The sequence below is a fragment of the Ctenopharyngodon idella genome, chromosome 15 (assembly GCF_019924925.1).
Source record: "Ctenopharyngodon idella isolate HZGC_01 chromosome 15, HZGC01, whole genome shotgun sequence".
Taxonomy (NCBI): domain Eukaryota; kingdom Metazoa; phylum Chordata; class Actinopteri; order Cypriniformes; family Xenocyprididae; genus Ctenopharyngodon; species Ctenopharyngodon idella.
In genome coordinates this window covers 26,007,403-26,017,779 of record NC_067234.1, presented here as the reverse complement: position 1 = coordinate 26,017,779, position 10,377 = coordinate 26,007,403, and the positions used below count along the sequence as shown (strand labels likewise).

General features: G+C 35.1%; 2 long non-coding RNA genes across 2 annotated transcripts; both read right to left on the bottom strand.

Moving 5' to 3' along the window:
- Positions 1-4,446, bottom strand: LOC127496151 (uncharacterized). The gene is made up of 2 exons (XR_007925249.1): positions 4,228-4,446; positions 1-3,086 (listed from the first exon to the last, which is right to left on the bottom strand). It is a non-coding gene; the product is annotated as an uncharacterized LOC127496151 (long non-coding RNA).
- A 399-nt stretch (positions 4,447-4,845) lies between these two features.
- On the bottom strand, positions 4,846-7,152 carry LOC127495875 (uncharacterized). The gene is made up of 4 exons (XR_007925201.1): positions 7,054-7,152; positions 6,763-6,810; positions 5,979-6,323; positions 4,846-5,590 (listed from the first exon to the last, which is right to left on the bottom strand). It is a non-coding gene; the product is annotated as an uncharacterized LOC127495875 (long non-coding RNA).
- Between the last annotated feature and the right edge of the window lie 3,225 nt (positions 7,153-10,377).

The following is a 10,377-nucleotide window of genomic DNA, read 5'->3' as shown; positions in this document are numbered from 1 at the left end:
TTTCTTTTACCTTCAATATTTATTTACCTTCATAAAACATCTTCAAACTTCAATTAACATGCCCTTACATTCTAAAACAGTGGGTAAAAATTCACTGTAGACAACTATTTTGTCAGCTTCCACAAAATCTTCTATCCAAACATTACACATTGTGTGACAACATCACAAAAAAAACAGAAAGTCAGACTTTTACTGTCAGGAAAACTTCTAAAAGTGCTCACGTTCATCTCTTTTACGGATAGTTTGTACTCCCTTTAATTTTAGCCTGTAACAGTAATGTATCTAGTGTGAGAATCCAATTAATCAAATTCAATTGTAAGATCTAAATCAACACTAGACCCAATTACTGAAATCTGAAGCAACAAAATGATCAGAAATATCATACAACTGGACCACATCTCAATCCCTTCATTCTATACTTCAGCATCAGGGCGTTTTAATCAGTTTTTGTTGCATTACTCTTTTTTCTGCTAAGCAATGAGGTGCTTGTCGATCCTTCCTCTGTTCTTTGGATGCTCTTGATCAGTTGGAGCAAACAGCGGGCTTTTAAGCCAGTTGAGACCCAAACAAGACAATAGCATTGTCATTTTCCATACAGTTAACAATACGTCAGCACCCGGAGGTAGGATGAACCTGGTAGGATGAACATCTTCTGTATTAACAGAACTGCTTCTACCTGTGAATGGAAATCTTAGAATGCTTTTGTTCGAGGCAAAATATATTTACTCATCAGCAGTGACACAGTAGTAACCTGTGAAAAAATTAATGTGGGGTGAGGGCTGTCCATTCTCTCATTACATTGAGCAGGGCTTGAACCCATGTCATTCCAATTTCTGTGTTAATGTTAACAATCACAATGTATTTCATACACCTGTCACAGAATGGAATTCTGCAGATGGAATTCATCATGACATTCTGAAAAGGAAGAGTTAGATGTAGACTGTGCGAGTGTGGCACTGCCACAACAACAACCCAGGCCAGGATAGTTAACCCAAATTCATCCATGGCCATTATTTTATTGGGCATAATCCAATTTGTGTGCCCACTTAGAAAATTTGGATACAGCTGTTTATGGTATTTTGTTTGCCTTGGTGCACCATCACTCACACACACTTTCACACATTTTCACACCCCCATTTTCTGGCCAGAGAATCATCTCTTTTTGTCACTGTCTCCGCAGACAGTGAACTGAATAGGGAATGTCTATGGGTGGAATACCACTGTGGGATTACAAATTTAAGAATCTGTTTAAGATCTGCTGATCCTACATCCTGACATAACATCACATGAAATACTAAGGTGAAGTACATTGTATTTAGCATATTAAGGTAAAGATGATGACATCAGATGAATGATTCTGTTAAGCAAAGTTTCCAGCAAGAGTTTTCTGCCAGTTCCTGTTCTCTTTATTGTATGTCTAATGTGTCAGATTACTGAGATTCTCAGCTTTTGTCTTTAATGGCTCTTGGAGCCCCTGTACCATTTATTGAATAGTTATGCTGATTGGATTAGGACTTGTGACACTCTAGAGTCTGGGGCGGGTTCCTATACCTGAATACTTAATTTGCATGCTTTGTTTAAGGTCGTTTCCCAGGTGCTTTGTCTCCATCCCTAAGCACTGCCCCCTAAAAAGTATATAAACTACAATGTACACTGCCTTAGACTTGGATGACTACAGCGACGCACAGCGCGTTGCTCAATAAAGAGTAACTTCTGCTTAAAAGATATCCCAACGTCTCCTGGTCTCTGCTTTGACGAGGAAAAAGTTTCCTACACCACCAAGTCCAATCGAATAACACCACTTCGATTTCGAAGGAAACTACTGAACGTAGGCACTGTGGCATTCACCGTGCGACAGTGTCTAAGCGTTTGGACTCATACAGTCAGACGATGTCAGTCGCAATGGGTTTGAGATTTCTTAATATCTAATTGATCAAATAATCTTTTAGACCTATATGCCACAGTTAGAAGAACCAATTTTCATTTCTTAAATGCAATTTTTCATTCATCTGTCTAATATAATTTCATCTTCATTATCAATTTGGTGTTGCTCATGAGCTGCTCTAATAAAAGTTTGGAGATCTCCACATATTCTTGGATCCATGGCCAAACCGCTAACATCATGTAATCGTAATCCCTGTTAATAACAGCATTTATAATTTCATAAGCTAGGAATTTTGGAATTATTACTTAAATTTATCCCTTAAAAGATCAGTTATCCAAGATGGGGTGAAGGATATCATGGCTTTACCATCCACAGTTTGTTCTTGGACACTTTGTGCCCTATTTGTCCACTTTTTTAAGCAGAACTCTGTAATGTGCTTATCAGCTTTATAGGAAGCTCTGGCTTGCGAGCAGATTCTACACTCTCTCTCTACACTTCACAGCAACACCAGTGATCTAATTTAACAGTTTACCCTGAATTTTATGAAATATCTCCTCACTATACTAAGTCCAGTCCAAATTTTAGCTGATTTATGAATCAGATCAAACACTTAGCTTCATTTAATAAGGTTGAACTGGTGCCTATCAAAAGAAAGCACAGTGTTGTTAGTTTATCAAAATATAAAGAACTGCTATGAGACCAGTAAAATAGCCAAGTTACAAATTGATGTGACAAATAAAAATTTGAGGCGGTCTCTAGTGCTCATTGAATATGCAGTACCTGCACACGAGGGAAGAGCTAGAAAGTCTTGCTTGATCATCATTCAGTTGAATGTGTTACTTTTCTCAGATTCATCTGGCATTTCTGAGATTACTGTAGGACTTGCACTGGAACTTCTGAAAGAGTCTTTATTTTCACGTCTTTCTCCTCATCCATGTGTCAGTCTCTGATGAGAGCACTGGAGGTCTGGAGGATGCAGTTGTGTCTCTGTCTCTCTTCTCAGGGCAGCTTGTTGCATTGTTGTTTCTCCAAGTCCAGCCCCTCTGAGATACAGTATCAATTTTCTCTTTCAGGGGTGGAGCTGATGGTCCATCCTCTTCTTATCTCTGCAGCCATGTTCCATCTTCCTCCCTCCCTCGCTTAGTGCACAGCATAGCTCTTTATTTTGGCAACCATCCCAGAAGCCATTGTCTGGTTTTATCTAAAAAAAAATGAACACTCAAGAGTGATCCGCATGTAGATTCTGAACAAAATTGTATATGAGCAATCTAATTTGCTTTTCAATCACCTCTTTCAAATGTCTCTTAATTTTATCGTCTGGTTGACAGTAGCAGTTCCTCATTTTTATTTTAATAAAGCAAGTTCTTCTTTCCGGAAAAAAGCAAGCAATTTCTTCTTTGCAGAAAATTAAATTAGTCACCAAATCTTGATCTCATTCAACACAATGCAGAAGTTATTCTTCACATAACAAAATCTTAAAACCTCTGCCATAGATCAAATTTCATACTGTCTCCCAGGGATAACGAGTACAAATTACAGACATTTTTAAATAACAGGATTATACTATATCTTTGATAACTTTCATTTAATATTGTCCTATTTATTTGTTTCTTTATTTAACTCTAGAAGTTATTTCATTTAAAGTATGGTCTTTAACCTATATCTAAGCTGAGACTAATAAATCAAAATCTCATAAGTCTATTCAGCCAAATTATCTAAATACAGTTGCACATCCCCCATTGTCATACATACAGAATTTTGATATTTGACTCCTGATTCACCATGGATTTGATATACAACTGCTCTTAAGATCAGCAGCCTCTCGATCTAACACAGCAGAGACAGAACAGGATCTGCTTCATAACTTCACTAAATCAAAGTGAACTTGAATTACAATAATCTGCTTATTTATAGCTCTAATGTTCTGTCTCCTGTCCAGATCGATTTGTAGGCAATTTAAAAATTTCAGTTTAGCAGTTTAAGTTTTAATGCCTTGCAAGGACTTGACAATACCAATTATTTAAAATCATTTAAAAAAAAAAAAAAAAAAAAAATCATTTAATTGTGAAAAAGGACTGAGAGATATCCTAAGGAATAGGAAAACCAGGAAAAGAAATAAATCTCTTCACACATATAATCATCTATTCCTTCTTCCCACGCTCAAAAATCGTGAGGATAACACCAATGATAAAAAGGGTGATCAATCCTCTTTTTGTCCTTCCCGTATTTATTAAAATACGAGGGTAACCGATTTTACCAAATATGGCAAAAATCACGGCACGGAAATTTAAGGATCAATTTCTCAACAGACAGTAAGATGCACTTAAGCATTTATTTCTTACCTGTCTGGAAATATCCCGGACGAGCCCCCAAAACTGTAAGATTATTTTAATCTCAGTTTATTGTCCCTAGTCGTGCCTCATTCTCAGTTTGTCTTTTTCACTCATTGAATGCATAGGCCTATGGGAAAAGAGTCATGAACATGAAGCCAATCCGTTCACAAAACCTTCTCCCAATCTTACTTCTGTACGTGGCTTTTACACATGTTCAAGGGGTGGTGTAGCAACTGTCCAATGAAACTATACCTTCATGATATGTGGTACATACAGAAAAACAAGTCTAAATATGGTCAGCTTCCGGTGTGGCTAACCATTCTTCCCAGAGCAGCCTTATGGCCCTCTTTCCTAGACCAAGAAAGGGAGACCCTTTCTTGGCTGCTTTCCAAGAAACACACATACATATACACAGTGTACATTAAAAACAAATGTGTGATGAAACAATAACAACTATTCTCCCCTATTACCCTTACAACCTTAAAGACCAGGAGAGAGAAAACAGGGAGAAACAGAGAAAGAAATGTCAGGCTGATAAGATTTATCTTACAGAACATTGTTAATGTAAAAATACAAAATAAAATTGTATTTGGTTTCTTTTATTTTTTTGATGTAACAATGTTTATTTAACCAGAAAAACAGGATAACTGGACATGAATTTACATTTGATTTTTATATATATATTGTGACAGCATGAGAGGTTCAGGATCTCTAGTTTCACAGTAAACGCAGCTTCAACAGTCTTTTTGGTATGCAGGTGTGGGTTTAATAATCAAACAGAAGGTTTTCAACTTAAATCTTTTCAGCTAACAACACAAATACTTAGTCTTCTTTGTTTCACAGATACATGTCTTTTCCCAGCCACACACACTTCACCATTCTCCCACAACATCTATTAGACCTTGCTGCTGGTCTTATTAGCTGCAGCTGCTCTCTCTGGCAACCTGGGTTTTGTAGTCCTTAATTGACGGCCATCTTGTCCCCCAGCTTCCATGTGTGGTGAGCTGGGAAAGGTAGTTCTTAAGCTGCCCCCTTGCTCCAGCCATCTTAGAGCAATGTATCTGCCCTCTAGAACACGTCCTTTCAAGATGCCACTTTATATATATATATATATATATATATGTGTGTGTGTGTGTGTGTGTGAGTGTATATATGTAATGTATACTGTAATAAACATAACATGATACATAACTTGAGATGTAGTGATAATTTAATATAAATGTTCATAGCATGCATACACTGTTGGTCATAGAAAGAGCATGAAAAGTGTGGTTTTACAAGTAAGTTTCTTGGAAGAAAATAAATGCTATTGACCACAGCAATCTTGTGACTCGTAGGAATGATCCACCTGAGGGACAAGCCTTTGGTCGCTCTAGAAGTAAAAAGAAGGTGTTAAATGGTGCAGGATAATGCACTGATTATAAACAACAACAAAAATAGCACATTCATAGTTGCAAACATTTCATCACCTAAACTGGCATGCATAATCATCTTTAGTAAGTGTTTCATCTTTGAAGTGTTCAAACCTGCTTTTTAACTGTATTTTGGCAGGTTAACAAAAATATATCAAGAATATGGCATTCAGTTTGTCACAGAATGCCCATGTTTCCAAATTTGGTGTTTCCCCACAACCTCATTCTCTCTTTTAGTTAAATGAATAATAAGGTCAACTGTATCTTTCATATATTTAATATTATTTTCTGGTCAATTTCATTGTGATAAAATCATGTATTTGAGATTAAGTTTTAACTGACACTAACCTTTTCTTTTTTTGTATTGCACAGTGAGTGCCCTCTCTTCTTTACTTTTTCTTCGTGACAGATGGCATTCATAAATCTTGGTCTTGTTATGGTAAATCGTGGCATGATCTTTGATAATGAGTCGACACACTCCAGATGAAGCATTTAAGTATGAAACATTGCTGTTTACCATTGCCAAGTCTGAGCTGCCAATTAGTGTTTTTGACTTTCCCTCAACATCATAAACGTTGCAGATAAAGGGTGTGGAGTCACAAGATGGGTAAAAACAATCAAGCGTTAGGCTTTGGTTTTTATTGACACATGCTGAGAGTGTTCCAAAATCTGGTTTCTTTTGAGAATAGACAGCTGAGGAAGAAAATAAACAGTATTATATATAAGTAAATTTAAATGTGCAGTGAAGTAAATTGTGCTCTCCAAATAATAGTGTTATAATTCCTTGAAAGTGTTTGGTAAAACAATACAGAAATTGATAAAAAAAAAAATAATAATATGCAAGTGTATAGAGACAGTTGGTGATTTAAAAACTTTAATCTTGAAGATTAAGAAACTTGTATCAAATCACATTAAGGCTATGTAAACTTACCGGCCTATATGGTGCAAAAAGTTCACACCAAAACTATTTCAAACAAACACATCGCAAATATCATTAGAGACTATTTCAGAAAAAACTGATTTGTTGCATTGCAAAATTTCATCCTTGATGTTTAGTATTGATGTGAACATTTTTAAAATTTAACTGTTAACTGATACGTTTGCTGTCTGGGATCTTCTCTGTGATTCTTACCCGAGAACAGGAGGACAGCGATTATCACTTCAATATTCAAATGGCTCTCTGTGCAAGACAATAACAACAAACTTTTCTTTTATTATTTTGTCTTCAAAGTCATAAATGACACACAGCTAAAACTTAACAATAAAGATAATAACATCAAAGTCACCCATTGACATACACAGGAAACTGGTATCTATAAAGCTGAGCTATTTTAATTTTTAGTTACCTTTATCTGTTCACAATTTTCAATAAAAAGTTCAACAGGTTGAAGACTGTAAAAGAAAACAATTATAAAGCTCTTACCTTTGAACATGGTTGCTTGAATATATTTGTGTTTTGGGTGAATAATCCTTGTATATCAGCTATTTGAGATTGAGAGAAACATCTAACATTGTGGGCAGGGTTCAAATGAGAGAAATCGAAACCAATGCAATGTCATAGGGCTTAATAGCATTCATTTGTGTGTGTGCTGGGCGTGGAATGCATTTCCAGATGCAGTCAATTACATTATAGGCTATAATACAAGGAAACTATTACTCAGAAAGGGTAGGAGTAGAACAAAAGAATAAACATACATCATAATATAATATAACAATTATACATACACCCCAATCTTTCTGATTGTTCTTATTATTATTACTATAGCACAATACAATATATCCCTTTACTTTTTAAATAATAATAAAAAAGATTTTCAGAGGGATCCACATCCTCTCCTCATAAAAGATCTGCGGCTCTCACAGTCCATCAGCATGCCTCTGTTACATGTGCTAAAACATCATGCATTATAAATGTGATGCACCATTAGAAAAATGAATTTCAAGATACCACAAGAGCTGTTTTCGGCCCTGTCCCAAATGGCACACTTCTATGCACTTTCGGTTTTGTGGACTTAAAATGGCTGCCGCGTCCGCGTGTCTGTTAAGTCCACGAGACCGTAAGGTGTCCCAGAGCTGTTTAACGGTGTCCCATTTGTCCATTTTAGGCTTCAGAAGGGTGCTCACGAGCGCCCCCTTTGCGGCCGATATGCGCCCTCGATGTGCACTTTTGCTGAGCCCGCACTGGTGCGAGCTCCGCGGCAGAATTCTTCCCGAAAGTCAAAGCGACGTTACGTAACGAAAGTGTGGACTCGTAGGAAGGCCGAGTGTTTAGGGAGCCATTTGGGACAGGGCCTTCGTGGCTTCCAGATGTTAAGTTGATAAAACACATTGTATATCATGTTTGCTCTATTTGGATGCTTAAGCAGAATAAGTAAATTATGCACAAAAGCAGATTTCAGTTGCCATTGCAGTTTTCCGGCTTAGACGAATCAGTTGTTCATGAATCAGACTAAATATTTCAAATACTTTTTAGGTTAATGACTGCAGGATTGCACGAGGACATCTTAATACAAATCACATGATTTCTTACTATTATTTTTACAGCACAATGGATCACAATTGATCATCAGATTGCATTTTCAAAACTCTGTGAATTGTTTATTTTGCCATGTCACTGTAGATTCAGGAAGTGTGGAGCGACTCATGAGTGAATGGGGAGAGATAAGTGCGCAAAGTTTGCTTGTTTGGCGCTCAAAAGACTGGTTTTCTCACTTAATTGCCAAGATTTTCTTTTTGTTTCTTTTCCAGATTTTATGAGAGTTGCTACAGCAAAGTTTTTTTTAGTTCTGTCAAAATGCAGGACATGGCTGGTCATGTGATCTCAACATGGCCTTATGGTACATTCAAGCCATGTCGTAATTACTAGATTCCCACTTGTAAAAAGCATTCATATCCTCATAGAAATCATAATTATGACTTGTACCACATGACAGCTGTACTAGCATCTCACCTCTGCAGATTCATTTTGTCATCTCATAAAAAGAGTAATTACAACAGCATTCATAATTTTAAAGATATTGCTCTAATTATTAATTTCTTAAAGGAATAGATCACCCCAAAATGAAAATTCCCTCATCATTCACAGACCCTCATGCCCTACCTGATGTATATAACTTTTTTCAGATGAACACAAACAAAAAAAATTTGGAAAATAATCAATCTGAGTCCATATAATGTAAGTGAATAGGTGCTTAAAGTATTTTCTAAACACACTTAATGTTTCGCTTCAAAAGACTGATTGATTCACTAGGGCTTTTCACACTGTGGTTAACTCGGGATATCGTCATTCTAAACACCCCCAGATAGCATCAATGATCGAAATAATGTTGAATCAATGTTAATGTGTCAATGTTAACTGCATTGAATCAATGTCACTTTTTCACCCGCAATTAATGTTGAATCAATGTTAAAATTTCAACAAAAAATCAATGGTAATGGCATTGAATCAGGGTTACAATGTGATGTTGGTTCAACATCATGCTTACACTCTCAGAAAATGAATTTCGACATGAGATTCTTAAAAGGCAGAAAATTAACATTTAAACTGAACATTTATTAATATCATATCATGACCATATGTGCCATTTTACCAGGACGCGTCCTGTCCAGGATTTCTAAATTGCCTAAAATGGCTTGAGCCCTTGCCTCTTTAATCGTGAAAGTGGTCAAAGTGGTCATATTATTCTAATGTTATTTAACCGTTATTTTAACATTATTCTAATGTTATTTTAACATTATTCTAACATTATTCTAACGTTATTTTAATGTCGTTTTAACATTATTCTAACATTATTCTAACGTTATCCTAACATTATTTTAACATTATTCTAACGTTATTCTAACATTATACTAACATTATTCTAACGTTATTTTAATGTTATTTTAACATTATTCTAACATTATTCTAACGTTATTCTAACATTATACTAACATTATTCTAACGTTATTTTAATGTTATTTTAACATTATTCTAACATTATTCTAACATTATTACTATTCTAACGTATTTAATGTTATTTAACATTATTCTAACATTATTCTAACGTTATTCTAACATTATACTAACATTATTCTAACGTTATTTTAATGTTATTTTAACATTATTCTAACGTTATTCTAACATTATTTTAACATTATTCTAACATTATTCTAACGTTATTTTAATGTTATTTTAACATTATTCTAACATTATTTTAATGTTATTTTAATATTATTCTAACATTATTCTAACATTATTCTAACATTATATTAACATTATTCTAACATTATTCTAACATTAATCTCCCCTAACGTTATTTTTGTTTGGGGGGGGGCGGATTCCGACAGCTGTATATTTGCCGTCGAATACTGTTTCAACTCCCACCAACCCATGAGATTCTAAAAAGGCAGAAAATGAACATTTATTAATATCATTATAAATTAGGGTGACCATATGTGCCATTTTACCAGGACGCGTCCTGTCCAGGATTTCTAAATTGCCTAAAATGGCTTGAGCCCTTGCCTCTTTAATCGTGAAAGTGGTCAAAGTGGTCATATTATTCTAATGTTATTTAACTGTTATTTTAACATTATTTTAACATTATTCTACCATTATTTTAACATTATTCTACCATTATTTTAACGTTATTCTAACGTTATTTTAACATTATTCTACCGTTATTTTAATGTTCCCCTAATGTTATTTTAACGTTCCCTTAACGTTATTCTAATGTTTCCCTAATGTTATTCTAACATTATTCTAACGTCA